Raw genomic sequence first — 16,197 nt, forward strand, 5'->3', positions numbered from 1 at the left:
GGGTACCTGTAGGACTCATACTTCCATCTTCTGCCTTAGACTCACTAGCTATGCGATGTTGAAAAGACACTTCTCTGCAGATGTTAGCAAGTGATATCAGTAACATGTTACAGGAAGTCATGTGTCTGATGCCTTTCTAAAGTCACTTCTGCTGCTGAGCAGGATGACATCACAATTCTGTCCAGTTAGTTTATATTGGCAATCACCACTGTTTACCTGGAGAGAAATCAATAATAGATACAATGGAACTGACTAGAGCCCCAGAGCACTAGTACTTCAGCAAATTGCTCCAAAAATAATCCTTATGCTTCATGGGACCAGAATAAAATGGAGCCTCTAGCTGACACTATGAAATGGGGAAATTATGCGTCAGGCTAGTAGAACTGCTAGTGTTTGCTAATCAGGCACTTGCTATATCCAAGAGTCCAGCTATTGTCTCAGTCTGCCAGCAGGAATCCACTCTCAATTTTGAAATACTTGTGCAAGTATCAACCGTGTGTTACTTAATTTATCACACGGTCGCTTAGTCCATTTATTGTCAGCATATAGGAAACTATAGTGTTTCATTAATTTTTTGTAAATAACCATGCTTTGGAACATGCCTTGGACTGTTGATGTTGCCTAGAACACTTGTCGTTGTTGCATGCAGTTACTTTTAGGGGCGCTTGTGTTAAGTGTACCGGTGGACTGGCGAGTGCACGTTGCCCCAGGGGCACTGGTGAGTACAGTTGAGTTAAGGGTTTGAGACTTGTGTAAGGCATAACAACTAGTGTTTCTGTGAAAATCACAATCTCTCCCTGCCTGTGAAGTGTGCTCCAATACCTTCATGATGCTCACAGTATGTGTAAAGTAGCAATCAATTAACAAAAGAAGTTACGTAACCAAAGCAGATGAAGATAGTACTTGGGCCACTGATAAGAGCAAAGAAACAAGGAACAATCATTGGTAAATGCAGGAAATAGTGTTACGGCCAATAGAAACTTAGGAAAAGCAAGTGGCAAGCACAGGAGCCAATGAAAAGAAAGGTGGCTGGATTGAAGCCCCTTTTAAGATATATATTAAATACAATATAGTTCCCAAGCACAGTGCGAGCGCTGTGCAGGCAAAACCTAAAAAAGGAGATTGCAGCCCCAACTGATGTCAGGTAGGTCAAGCTGCTCCTGTGTTTCTGGCACTGAATTTGCCACCTCCGAGACCAGGGGTCAGAAATGCAGTGCTAAGGGTCACAAGGGGCAAGCCAGGGGCCACAGTCCCCTGGTGACCCCTAAATTATGTCCATGTGTGGGAGCAGAAGCAGACATGAAATGAAATTTTAAAAAAAGAGCTTGTTAAACACAAATCCTGCCCCATGGGGCATCTTGGCACTAGCGTATGATCATTATTGTGAAGCGGATGAATGATCTTCTTTAAGGAGCCTGAGATAAAGGGCGGAAGGGAGCATTATGGGAAGTATAACAACCAAATACCTCATTTATATTAACAGATGCTTTGCTGCGTTGTAGCAGCAATGAGCTAAAAAAACTATTTAAAAAACAAAACAAAAAAAAAAAAACTTGTGCCACGTCAAAAACGATTACGCCATGGATGTATATGCTGGAATGTGAAGCGGAAATACACATTAACACCTTATGTGTGTATTTACAGGTTGCCCTTTGGAGTAGGCAGACCTGGACTTAAGGACCCATTCCTCCCTGGAGGAGTGACAATGCTGGCATATCCCTTGCAAAAAGTACATAACGTCACACTTCCTTACTGCAGTCAGTGATGGGATGAGATAACAGGTGCCATGGTCCCAGATTGGTCAAGGGGTCATACAACATCACTGGCACATGTGTAGACCTACTACAAACAAGGGGAGGTACAAAACAGACATCTTCCAGGGTGTGAAAAGACGTCAAATGGCCAGATTCCTGTTTTAAAGCCTATGCGTCAGCCCCTAAGCTTGGCTTTTGATGGCGTAGGAATTCATACACATTGCAGGCAATGTGTGACATCTTGAAAAAGCATCAAAAGAGGAACATCTTGTAAATACCACTGCTGTAAGGCTGAATTATCCCTCAAAGAGCTGAATAATTCCATGATATTTAGGTAAAGAAAGTAAAAAACTATGTGACTTACAATTTACCGTGGTCTCCATGTCTTGTCTCTGAAATAGAATTAAAAGTGATGTATTTCACTTGTCACTTTCTCAAAAACACACCATCTCTCATGCATTGGTGCGCTTTAACTGCAAACAACCAATTCAACTATTTCATACTAACTGTACATAAACCTAACAAAAGGCAGTAATTTGGCCAATGTTCATTTTTTTTTACATGTTAACCAAGCTGGCCACGACTTTTTACAGTAACTGATATTTTAAGGTCTTGTGACGAGGCTTCTAGTTAATAGACCAATCATTCTAGGCCCCAGTGGTCAGATTAGGATAGAAAGTAGTCCCAGGCGCCATAACACAATTGGCCCATAGTAACAATTCAGATAGTTAAAAAAGTGACCCATGTTTTCAAATTTGGTCAGTTTCAGTTTTGAGCTTGTAAAGGCATGCTGTATTGTGTATAGTGTTTGTCAAGATATGAAAGACTGCATCATAACTTCATCCACATAGTTGCAAAAAAAAGACTAGCTTCCATGGTGTTCAATGACAGCTCACTGTCTTGAAGGCTTGAAGCAGGAGAAACCTGAGGAGCATGGCGCCTTCTCATATGTTTGATATACAAATGTCCCAAACCCTTTTCTTCACAAATACTGTAGCACTAAGATTCACAAATGGCATCTTTTTAGGTAGTGGTGTGTGAAATTTCTATTATGCAAGTTTAGCTCTGATTATTGAGCTACGCGTATCATGCGTGTATTCCGTTTTCCTTATGTTCACACTAATTGCAACTTTGTTTCAGCCTAAAATGTCTCTCTGAAGCTGTGAATCTGGTCCTGCTCTGCAGCCATGTATATTTTTTTATTCTCAAAAATAGGTGGGTGAATGTCGAAGGAACAGTTTTATCCTTGCCCAGAAATAGGTCAGCCGTGACTGTACACATGCTCATCCAGCATCTCAACCTAACCAGGTGTTTGTCACGGTAAAATGGGAATTTGTAGCCACAAAGACTTATGATAGCTTTTTAGGCTCTAAAATGTCACACAACTCAGGATATGATTGTGCGTGGTAAATCGAGGTAGTCTGCAATAACTTTCACGCACCTTCCTAATAGTGAGTCACAAACCCTATTTTGCGAGTCTGTAACAGGTCACACCTCGCAAAATAGGATTGGTACGTGGTGGAAGTCCATGTAGCGGCTGCAAACAGCAAATCTCACCATTTGTGAATGCTACATAACTTTGTACATCTGGCCCTTAGATCTACGACTCCAACAATACGTCTAGGAGAAACATGCACCCCAAGTATTTGGGATCTTCACATAAGGTCTTTATCAATAGAAATTAAAATGGTGAGCATTGATTGTGGAAAAAAAATAACCCTCCTTCCTAACAGTATCCTTCTAAAGGTTTGCTACTTAGAACATATGAGATAAGACTCTTAATAATAGACAATGGAGGAAAATTAAAGGTTTAATGCAAGGAATGCTGTAAACTTACCATAGAGGACATGTCTAGACTTATTCTTCCCAGAATTGTCTTATTTTGTTTACTGAAAGACAAAATGATGGGGACATTTGAGTGGCACACAAATACGCCTCAGAAAATCTTTGTTACTTACCTGCAACTCTAGTTCTTCAGTATTGCTATCTTTCGTAGATTCATATGTTCAAATCACTCCCTATCGTCGAGGTGGGAGTCCCATGGTACGTTCTAAAGTAGGTAGAAGCAGTATACATAACTTACAATGGCAAAAGACACTGACTTTAGTAGGTCATCTACATCACTTAAGAACCAAATCCAGCCAATCAGCTGATAGCGCACTATAGTGCCCTTTTTTAACACTTCCTGCAGAGGCATCTTCTCTCAGATCTTCAAGCACTAATGAGGAAGGAGTCCACTTACAAGAAGGGGAGCCTCTAAGGGGAGGAGGGTGGGTCACATGTGAATCTATGACAGATAACAATACTGGAGAATTAGAGTTACAGATAAATAACAAAGATTTTCTCCAGTATTGGATCTTTCATAGAATCACATGCTTGAATCAGAATAGTTAGTTATTTAATGAACTACAATATCATTCTTAACTATTATAATAGCAGATGGAGGGCACACAAATAAAAAATCCATATATAACACAATGTAAAGGTCAACTTATTGAAAAAGATAACACAACACTGCTTGACCCTCAGATGCATCACTGCGCTGCGACGAATCCTGGCAATAATGCTGAATGAACATATGCCTGTTTTTGAAAGTAGCTGCACTGTATATGATTTAAATAGGCACTCCAGCAAACAGGGCTGTTGTTTTTGAGATCACCCCTGCAATAAGACTCCGTCTGGGGAATGGGGTCTCCGGGTGAGTTAGGAACACAGGGAAGGGGACCCACGCATGCCCTCTCCCCCAACAAAATAGGTCTAACTTTACTTTGTGGGACCCCAGGCCATGGCCCACCCCAGGGGAATTTTACCAAACCTACGGAGGAGCCAGACGCGCTAGTGGCAGAGAAGGTCAACAACCCTCCTCACGTCCAAACCGGTGCAGTTCTCCAAAAGCTGGTCCTCCTGGCTACCTGTGCCACTCCTCCTTTCTGGCTTTGTTGGTAGGTGAGGAAAAGTCTAGGGCTTCCCCCAACTGGTCCTCAGGGGAAGTAAGAGGGCCAATTTTACTGGCACTTGTGGAGACCTGCTGGTCATAAGGTCAACTGGCTAGTCATGGGTCATCAGTGGTGGTCAGGGGGTTCCTTCTTCACTGCACATAAGTAACTTATAAGTCACCCATATGTCTAACCTTCACTTGCTGAAGGTTAGGTGCAAAGTTACTAAGTGTGAGTGCACCCTTGCACTAGCAAAGGTGCCTCCACATAGCAAAGGGCCATTTCCCCGCACTTTGTGAGTGCAGGAATACCATTATACGCGTGCACTACATATAGGTCAATACCTATATGTAGCTTCACAATGGTAACTCCGAATATGGCCATGTAACATTTCTAAGATCATGGAATTGTCCTCCCCCATTCCAAATCTGGTATTGGGGAGCCAATTCAATGCATCCCCGGGGCTCCACCATGGACCCCCAGTACTGCCAAACCAGCTCTCTGAGGCTTGCACTGCAGCTACAGCTGCTGCCACCTCACAGACAGGGTTCTGCCCTCCTGGGGTCTGGGCAGCCAACTCCAAGGAAGGCAGAACAAAGCTTTTCCTCTGAGAGCAGAGAGTTACCCCCTCTCCCTTTGGAAATAGGTGTTACAGGCTGGGGAGGGGTAGCCTCCCCCAGCCTCTGGGAATGCTTTAAAGGGCACAGATGGTGCCCTCCTTGCATAAACCAGTCTACACCGGTTCAGGGACCCTTTGTCCCCTGTTCTGGCGGGAAACTGGACAAAGGAAAGAGGAGTGACCCCTCCCCTGTCCATCACCACCTCATGGGTGGTGTCCAAAGCTCTTCCAGTGCCTCCCAGACTTCAGCCATCTTGCTTTGCAAGGGGTGGGGGCACTCTGAAGGGCTCTGAGTAGCCAGTGCCAGCAGGTGACGTGAGAAACCCCTCCTGATAGGTCCATACCTGATAAGGTAGCCAATCCCCCTCTCAGGGCTATTTAGTGTCTCTCCTGTGGGTTCTCTTCATATTCTGCTTCCAAGTTTCCTTCAGGAATCCTCTGCAACAACTTCAGACTCTTCTGACCTCGGATCAACCGCAGCCTGCTCCAAAAATGCTGTAACTGCAACAAAGTGTCTGCAAGAGACACTTTTCTTCAGCAACCTCAGCTCCAAGTCAGCAACTGCAACAGTTTCCACGGTGTGCACGCTCTGGGGACTCCCTGTCTACATCCTGCACCAGGCGAACCGAAGAAATCTCCCGTGGAGTGACAGAGTCACTCCCCTGCTCCAAGCAGGCACCTTCCAAGATGATGACGGGTACCCTGGGACTCCTCTCACAATGACGAGCATGCTCCTAAGGACACAGAGGGTGGACATCATTGACATAGACTGTCCTGAGGTCCTGCCAACGCAATATGGAGAGGTAAGATCTTGCCTTCCCCGACAACGGCAGTACCCCTGTGTACTGTGTCTTCTTCGCCTCCTGAGGCCTCTGTGCACTCCTTGCTAAATTCCTTCATGCAAAGCCTGGCCCAGGTCCCCAGCACTCCATCCTGCAATGCTAAACTCGCTGAGTTTTTCTCCGGCGGCATGGGACCTTCTTTTGTTGTGCTGCCTCAACCACATTTTTGCACCTCCTTTGAACCTGGATCCTGTGACTCCTGGGGGTGCTGGCTGGCACCCTGAGGTCTCTCTAAAGTGCTTAGAGCCACCTCTTCTGCCTCACATAGACTTGAGGCCTCCAAGTCCCTATTGGGTTCATCCAGCGCCATTTTGATGCAAAATGCACTTTTGTCGTAGCCAAGGTTTGTTGGTGACTTCCAACACGAAAACTCATCTGCAACGATCTTCATGCCATGTGACTTCTTTTGCATCATGCAGGAACCCGCTGGCATCTTCCTAGGGTGCATTTCTGCAGTCTTCAACTAACCAGGGACTCTTCTTTTGCACCCTTGTAGGAGGCTGGCCAGGCATGTAGTGGGTATCAGAGGTACTTACACCTTGTGCCAGGTCTAGTTATCCCTTATTAGTGTAGAAGAAGTTTTTCTAGCAGCTTAGGCTGATAGAAGGTAGCTATGGCAAAGCAGCTTAGGCTGAACAAGGAGACATGTAAAGCTCCTACTATACCACTGGTGTCATATGCACAATATCATAAGAAAACACAATACACAGAAGTATTAAAAATAAAGGTTCTTTATTTTTATGACAATATGCCAAAAGTATCTCAGTGAGTACCCTCAGTATGAGGATAAGATATATACACAAGATATATGTACACACACCAAAATTATGCAGGTAATAGCAAGAAAAGTAATGCAAGCAGTGTAAAGTTACAATAGATTCCAATAGGAGCACATAGGTATAGGGGCAACACAAACCATATACTCCAAAAGTTGAATCCGAACCACAAATGGACCCCAAATCTATGTGAGCTTGTAGAGGATCGCTGGGACTGTAAGGAAACAGTGAGGGTTAGAAAAATAGCCCACCCCAAGACCTTATAAGGTAGGTGTAAAGTGCACCTACTACCCCCAGAGAGCACAGAAGTCATGATAGGGGGATTCTGCAGGAAGAACAAACACCAGCAATGCAACAACAGTGGATTTCCGGACCTGAGTAACTGTAAGACAAGGGGACCAAGTCCAATAGTCGCGACAATGTCGAGAGTGGGCAGGAGCCCAGGAAATGCCAGCTGAGGGTGCAAGGAAGCTGCTACCTGTTGGAAGAAGCTTGGAGTTCTGCAAGAAAGAAGAGGACTAGGAACTTCCCCTTTGGAGGACGGATGTCCCACGTCACAATGAAGCTCGCAGAGGTGTTCCCACGCAGAAAGACCGCAAACAAGCCTTGCTAGCTGCAAGGGTCGTGGTAGAGATTTTTGGGTGCTGCTGTGGCCCAGGAGGGACCAGGATGTCGCCTCTTGGAGGAGGAGACAGAGGGGGCGCCCAGCAAGTCAGGGAGCCCTCACAGAAGCAGGCAGCACCCGCAGACGTACCTGAACAGGCACTTGGAAGAAGAGTGACCCGGAGTACACGCTAAGTCACAAAAGGGAGTCCCACAACACCAGAGGACAAATCAGAAGGTTGTGCACTGCAGGTTAGAGTGTCAGGGACCCAGGCTTGGCTGTGCATGATGGAAATCCTGGAAGAGTGCACAGGAGCTGGAGCAGCTGCAAATCACGCAGTACCCAGCAATGCAGTCTAGCGTGGGGAGGCAAGGACTTACCTCCACCAAACTTGGACTGAAGAGTCACTGGACTGTGGGAGTCACTTGGACAGAGTTGCTGAGTTCCAGGGACCACGCTCGTCGTGCTGAGAGGGGACCCAGAGGACCAGTGATGCAGTCTTTTGGTGCCTGCGGTTGCAGGGGCAAGATTCCGTCGACCCACGGGAGATTTCTTCAGAGCTCCTGGTGCAGAGAGGAGGCAGGCTACCCCCAGAGCATGCACCACCTGGAAACAGTCAAGAAAGCTGGCAGGATGAAGCGATACAAGGTTGCTAGTAGTCATCTTGCTACTTTGTTGCAGTTTTGCAGGCGTCCTGAGCAGTCAGCGGTCGATCCTTTGGCAGAAGGTGAAGAGGGAGATGCAGAGGAACTCTGATGAGCTCTTGCATTCGTTATCTGCTGAGATCCCCAAAGCAGAGACCCTAAATAGCCAGAAAAGGAGGTTTGGCTACCTAGGAAGGAGGGCTGGCTACCAAGAGAGGTAAGAGCCTATCAGAAGGAGCCTCTGATGTCACCTACTGGCACTGGCCACTCAGAGCAGTCCAGCGTGCCACAAACACCTCTGTTTCCAAGATGGCAGAGGTCTGGGACACACTGAAGGAGCTCTGGGCACCTCCCCTGGGAGGTGCAGGTAAGGGGAGTGGCCACTCCCCTTTCCTTTGTCCAGTTTCCTGCCAGAGCAGGGCTGGGGGATCCCTGAACCGGTGTAGACTGGCTTATGCAGAGATGGGCACCACCTGTGCCCATCAAAGCATTTCCAGAGGCTGGGGGAGGCAACTCCTCCCCAGCCCATCACACCTATTTTCAAAGTGAGAGGGTGTAACGCCCTCTCTCAGAGGAAATCCTTTGTTCTGCCTTCCTGGGCCAGGGCTGCCTGGACCCTAGGGGGGCAGAAACCTGTCTGGGGTGGTTGGTAGCAGCAGCAGCTGCAGTGCAAGCCCTGAAAAGGCAGTTTGGTAGTACCCGGGGGATCATGGAATTGTCCCCCCAATGCCAGAATGGCATTGGGGTGAATGGCATTGGGGTGACAATTTCATGATCTTAGACATGTTACATGGCCATGTTCGGAGGTACCATTGTGACGCTGTACATAGGTAGTGACCTATGTAGAGTGCACGTGTGTAATGGTGTCCCCGCACTCACAAAGTCCGGGGAATTTGCCCTGAACGATGTGGGGGTACCGTGCCAGGGTGCCCACACACTAAGTAACTTTGCACCCAACCTTCACCAGGTGAAGGTTAGACATATAGATGACTTATAAGTTACTTAAGTGCAGTGGTAAATGGCTGTGAAATAACGTGGACGTTATTTCACGCAGGCTGCAGTGGCAGGCCTGTGTAAGAATTGTCAGAGCTCCCTATGGGTGGCAAAAGAAATGCTGCAGCCCATAGGGATCTCCTGGAACCCCAATACCCTGGGTACCTCAGTACCATATGCTAGGGAATTATATGGGTGTACCAGTATGCCAATGTGAATTGGTAAATTTAGTCACTAGCCTGTTAGTGACAAATTTGGAAAGCAGAGAGAGCATAACCACAGAGGTTCTGGTTAGCAGAGCCTCAGTGAGACAGTTAGGCATCACACATGGAACACATACATATAGGCCAGAAACTTATGAGCACTGGGGTCCTGGCTAGCAGGGTCCCAGTGACACATAAACATACTGACAACATAGGGTTTTCACTATGAGCACTGGGCCCTGGCTAGCAGGATCCCAGTGAGACAGTGAAAACACCCTGACAAACAGGCCAAAAGTGGGGGTAACAAGGCTAGAAAGAGGCTGCTTTCTCACACAACCCCCCACCCCCAAACGAAGGACAATAAGGCTCACCTTGGCCAGTTGAGTCTTTATTGTCTAAGTGGTGATAAGTGGAGAGTAGTTCTGCAATAGACTGGTTACTCCCATTATCATCCACTATATGGTTACCTCCCTGTGGGGATGTAAACCACCCTGTTTGAAGTGTTTTAGCTAACCAACAATGTGACGATATATTTTCAGAGTTCCTATCAGTAAGTTTTAGTTTAGAACAGTGGGAATTGTCCACTGGACCTATTTCTAGTGATGAGAATGCCAGACAGGGATGCTGTCTCAGTAAAGCCATAGCTGGGCAAAAACTTTGTCTACATGGCTGTAAGAGAGAACATGGATGTTGTTTCTCTTTAGTTGGAGCAGGGCACGGATGCTGTCCTATGAGCTCCACACTAGGGCAGGGCTGCTGTCCTAAGTGTTGTGAGGCAGTGCAGGGTTTCGGCACTAAAGTTTCTCTGGGAGGGTTGGAGGGATGCTCCATGTTAACTGAAATGGTGCCCTTTTTCTCACCAATATTAGTTATCCCACAGAGAGGTACTTTCACCTCAGGAAGTACAGCTGTGCCAGCTGATGATTCCCTTGCTACAGGGGCCACCCCAGGATAGGTTTCTCCCACCACAGGAATGGTATCCTGAATGGCAGAGTGGTTAGGAGATACTGTGATACCCTTTTTACCTGTTGTTGGAGAAGGATCCTGAGTTTTTAAGCCTTTATCGCTCCTTTGCTTTTTCATTTCAGCTGAAATGAGAGGAAGCAATTCCTCAGGGATACCCAGCATGGCTGCATGGGTATAAAACTCTACCTCAGCCCAACCTGAGGTCTCTAGGTCATTACCTAAGAGACAGTCTACAGGTAAGCTAGGTGATACTACCACCTGCTTAGGGCCAGTAACTCCACCCCAACTAAGCTGAACTATAGCTAAGGGAAGAAACTTAGTGGAGTTATGGACATCAATAATCATGTACTGTTGTCCAATGATGTGTTGTTCAGGAGGTACTAGGTTTTCAGTCACCAAAGTGATACTGCCTCCTGTGTCCCTGTAGGCCTGAGCCTCAACACCATTTATTGAAACTGTCTGCCTGTACTTATCCATTGTAAGGGAACAAGCAGCCAGTGTGGCAAGGCCAATGCCACCAGGTGTGACAGAAACTGTCTTGGGACTGACTACCCCAGTTTCTATGATGGACCCATAAGTGAACCCAACTACACCCTTACTTTGACTGTTGCCAGCAGTCCCACCACTATTACCACTACTGCTAGGGGCACTAGAGTTTGATGTATTAGTGGTGGTTGGCTCAGGGGGTTTACCTGGACAGGACCTATCCCCTTGCCAATGGCCTTTATTTTTACACACATAGCACCAAGGCTTTTTAATGTGTGTATGTTGTGAAGAAGAAGAATTTGATTTATCCCCACCCCCTGAAGAGTGTTTAGGATTTTAAGAAGGATCTTTGGTTTTACCCTTATCCCCATGCTTATCCTAATATTTCTCACCATCTTTCTTCTTGCCATCCTTGTCACCCCCTGTATGAACTTTTCTGTTCACTCTTGTTCTGACCCATTTGTCTGCCTTCTTTCCCAATTCTTGGGGAGAGGTCAGATCTGAGTCCACTAGATATTGGTGTAACAAGTCAAACACACAGTTATTCAGAATATGCTCTCTCAGAATAAGATTATACACGCTTTCATAGTCCGAAACTTTACTGCCATGTAACCACCCCTCCAAGACCTTCACTGAACAGTCAACAACGTCTATCCAGTCTTGTGAGGGCTCTTTTCTGGTGTCTCTGAACTTAATCCTGTATTGTTCAGTGGTTAAGCCAAATCCAAACAAGAGTGCATCCTTCAAAATTGCAAAATTGTTAGCATCACTTTCTCTAACAGTAAGGAGCCTATCCTTACCCTTTCCATTAAAAGATAGCCACAATATAGCAGCTCACTGCCTTTGAGGGACCCCCTGTACCATACAGGACCTCTCAAGTGCAGCAAACCACTTGTTGATGTCATCCCCCTCCTTGTAAGGGGGGACTAACTTGTGCAGATTCCTGGAATCATGCTCTCTACCAGGATTACTGTCAGGAATACTGCTGGTGCCACCATGGGGTCCTAACCCCAATCTCTGTCTCTCCTTCTCCAGGTCTAGGGGTTCCCTATCTAAGGCCAGCTGTTGCTGTTTAAGCTTCAGTCTGGTCTCTTCAACCCTGAACTTTTTGAGTTCCCTTTCTAACATGTTGTCTTCAGGGTGGGTTGGTTGGGAATGCTTGGACACAGAAGATAAATTGGAAACAACATAGGGGGATCTGTCCCTGAATGACTGAACCCTAATAACTTGGCCTCCTGGAATAAAGACTCCCCTACTATGATGGGAACCTTCATTACTACCAACATTACTAGGTGTCCTGCTAGGGGGCAGATCTGGTACAGAACCCTCCCCACCTCCCTCAAGGAGATCCCCTGAGTCAGAATGGGAACCTTCTATTAACCTCTCATTTGAAGTGCCTGCTTGGGACTCATCATTCACAATAAGCATGTTAAATAGAAACTCTTTTGCAGGGTTCTTTCCTATCACTAAATCTCTATCTAAGCAGAGACTCCTTAGGTTCTTGTAATTCAAACTGTCATAAGTAGTATTGACCATTTTAAGAGTAGAGTCTTCTACAGACATGATCGTGAAAGGTTTAGAAATAGTGAGAAGGAAGAAAAAGTTTCAGAACTTTTTAAAGAACAGAGAAAACAACTTTTTCAAACTTTTTAGGAACTTTTAGAAGTTTTAGAATACTTTTCAGCACTTAGTAGAAAGTGTAAGAGGAGAAAGGCAAAACTTTTTGGTTAGGTGTACATACACTGAACTTGTTTTGTATATTATTCTCTTATGAAAAAGTACACAATGACAAAGTGGTAAGTAGTTACAAGTACTTATCCCACCGCTGCACAACCAATGCAGGAGGCTGGCCTGGCATGTAGTGGGTACCAGAGGTACTTACACCTTCTGCCAGGTCCAGTTATCCCTTATTAGTGTAGAAGAGGTGTTTCTAGCAGCTTAGGCTGATAGAAGGTAGCTATGGCAAAGCAGCTTAGGCTGAACTAGGAGACATGTAAAGCTCCTGCTATACCACTGGTGTCATATGCACAATATCATAAGAAAACACAATACACAGAAGTACTAAAAATAAAGGTACTTTATTTTTATGACAATATGACAAAAGTATCCCAGTGAGTACCCTCAGTATGAGGATAAGTGATATACACAAGATATATGTACACAAACCAAATTATGCAGGTAATAGCAAGAAAACTAATGCAAGCAGTGTAATGTTACAATAGATTGCAATAGGAGCACACAGGTATAGGGGCAACACAAATCATATACTCCAAAAGTGGAATGCGAACCACGAATGGACCCCAAACCTATGTGAGCTTGTAGAGGATCGCTGGGACTGTAAGAAAACAGTGAGGGTTAGAAAAATAGCCCACCCCAAGACCCTGTAAGGTAGGTGTAAAGTGCACCTACTACCCCCTGAGAGCACAGAAGTCGTGATAGGGGGATTCTGCAGGAAGAAAAATACCAGCAATGCAACAACAGTGGATTTCCGGACCTGAGTACCTGTAAGACAAGGGGACCAAGTCCAATAGTCGCGACAGTGTCAAGAGTGGGCAGGAGCCCAGGAAATGCCAGCTGAGGGTGCAAGGAAGCTGCCACCTGTTGGAAGAAGCTTGGAGTTCTGCAAGAAAGAAGAGGACTAGGAACTTCCCCTTTGGAGGATGGATGTCCCACGTTGCAATGAAGCTTGCAGAGGTGTTCCCATGCAGAAAGACCGCAAACAAGCCTTGCTAGCTGCAAGGGTTGCGGTACAGGTTTTCGGGTGCTGCTGTGACCCAGGAGGGACCAGGATGTCTCCACTTGCAGGAGGAGACAGAGGGGGCGCCCAGCAACTCAGGGAGCCCTCACAGAAGCAGGCAGCACCCGCAGAAGTACCTGAACAGGCACTTGGAAGAAGAGTGAACCAGAGTCCACGCGAAGTCACAAAAGGGAGTCCCACGACACCGGAGGACAACTCAGAAGGTTGTGCACTGCAGGTTAGAGTGTGGGGGACCCAGGCTTGGCTGTGCACGAAGGAAATCCTGGAAGAGTGCACAGGAGCCGGAGCAGCTGCAAATCACGCAGTACCCAGCAATGCAGTCTAGCGTGGGGAGGCAAGGACTTACCTCCACCAAACTTGGGACTGAAAAGTCACTGGACTGTGGGAGTCACTTGGACAGAGTTCCTGAGTTCCAGGGACCACGCTTGTTGTGCTGAGAGAGGACCCAGAGGACCAGTGATGAAGTCTTTTGGTGCCTGCGGTTGCAGGGGGAAGATTCCGTCGACCCACGGGAGATTTCTTCAGAGCTCCTGGTGCAGAGAGGAGGCAGGCTACCCCCAGAGCATGCACCACCTGGAAACAGTTGAGAAAGCCGGCACGATGAAGCGATACAAGGTTGCTAGTAGTCCTCTTGCTACTTTGTTGCGGTTTTGCAGACGTCCTGAGCAGTCAGCGGTCGATCCTTTGGCAGAAGGTGAAGAGGGAGATGCAGAGGAACTCTGATGAGCTCTTGTATTCATTATCTGCTGAGATCCCCAAATCAGAGACCCTAAATAGCCAGAAAAGGACGTTTGGCTACCTAGGAAGGAGGATTGGCTACCAAGAGAGGTAAGAGCCTATCAGAAGGAGCCTCTGACGTAATCTGCTGGCACTGGCCACTCAGAGAAGTCCAGTGTGCCACAAACACCTCTGTTTCCAAGATGGCAGAGGTCTGGGGCACACTGGAGGAGCTCTGGGCACCTCCCCTGGGAGGTGCAGGTCAGGGGACTGGTCACTCCCCTTTCCTTTGTCCAGTTTCACGCCAGAGCAGGGCTGGGGGATCCCTGAACCAGTGTAGACTGGCTTATGCAGAGATGGGCACCATCTGTGCCCATCAAAGCATTTCCAGAGGCTGGGGGAGGCTACTCCTCCCCAGCCCATCACACCTATTTCCAAAGGGAGAGGGTGTAACACCCTCTCTCAGAGGAAATCCTTTGTTCTGCCTTCCTGGGCCAGGGCTGCCTGGACCCCAGGGGGGCAGAAACCTGTCTGAGGGGTTGGCAGCAGCTGCAGTGCAAACCCTGAAAAGGCAGTTTGGCAGTACCCGGGTTCTGTGCTAGAGACCCGGGGGATCATGGAATTGTCCCCCCAATGCCAGAATGGCATTGGGGGGACAATTCCATGATCTTAGACATGTTACATGGCCATGTTTGGAGTTACAATTGTGATGCTGTACATCGGTAGTGACTTATGTACAGTGCACGTGTTTAATGGTGTCCCCGCACTCCCAAAGTCCGGGGAATTTGCCCTGAACGATGTGGGGGCACCTTGGCTAGTGCCAGGGTGCCCACACACTAAGTAACTTGGCACCCAACCTTCACCAGGTGAAGGTTAGACATATAGGTGACTTATAAGTTACTTAAGTGCAGTGGTAAATGGCTGTGAAATAACATGGACATTATTTCACGAAGGCTGCAGTGGCAGGCCTGTGTAAGAATTGTCAGAGCTCCCTATGGGTGGCAAAAGAAATGCTGCAGCCCATAGGGATCTCCTGGAACCCCAATACCCTGGGTACCTCCGTACCATATACTAGGGAATTATATGGGTGTACCAGTATGCCAATGTGAATTGGTAAATTTAGTCACTAGCCTGTTAGTGACACATTTGGAAAGCAGAGAGAGCATAACCACTGAGGTTCTGGTTAGCAGAGCCTCAGTGAGACAGTTAGGCATCACACAGGGAACACATACATATAGGCCACAAACTTATGAGCACTGGGGTCCTGGCTAGCAGGGTCCCAGTGACACAAAACAAACATACTGACAACATAGGGTTTTCACTATGAGCACTGGGCCCTGGCTAGCAGGATCCCAGTGAGACAGTGAAAACACCCTGAAATATACTCACAAACAGGCCAAAAGTGGGGGTAACAAGGCTAGAAAGAGGCTGCTTCCTCACAACCCTCTTCTGGGTGGGTAGGGGCTCCTGTCCTTCCTGGAACTTCTTTCGACTTCTGGACTTGGTCCCCTTCCTTTGCAGGTCTTCAGGTCCAATAATCCAGCAGTTGTTCTTTGCAGACTTGGTTGGCTGCGGCTAAATCCCCAAAACGAGGTGTAGTGTGTCCTAAGGAAACTTGCAGTACTTTACTCCTGCTTTTCTGGGCTCTGGGGTGGGGTAATTTACTTACCTTTACTGTATTCTTACTCTCCCAGCGATTCTGCACACACTACACTTGTCTAGGGGGGAATTTGTGATTCACATTCCACTTTCTTAGTATGTGGTTTATGTTGCCCCTAGACCTATTTTCTCCCTTTGCATTCTATAGGATTTCCTACTGTTTGCATTGTTCTATGACTATTTACTTGTCTAATTTTGGTGTCTAGTGTATATATTGTATATAATACTTACCTCCAGAAG

Source organism: Pleurodeles waltl, chromosome 8 (assembly GCF_031143425.1).
Source record: "Pleurodeles waltl isolate 20211129_DDA chromosome 8, aPleWal1.hap1.20221129, whole genome shotgun sequence".
NCBI lineage: Eukaryota > Metazoa > Chordata > Amphibia > Caudata > Salamandridae > Pleurodeles > Pleurodeles waltl.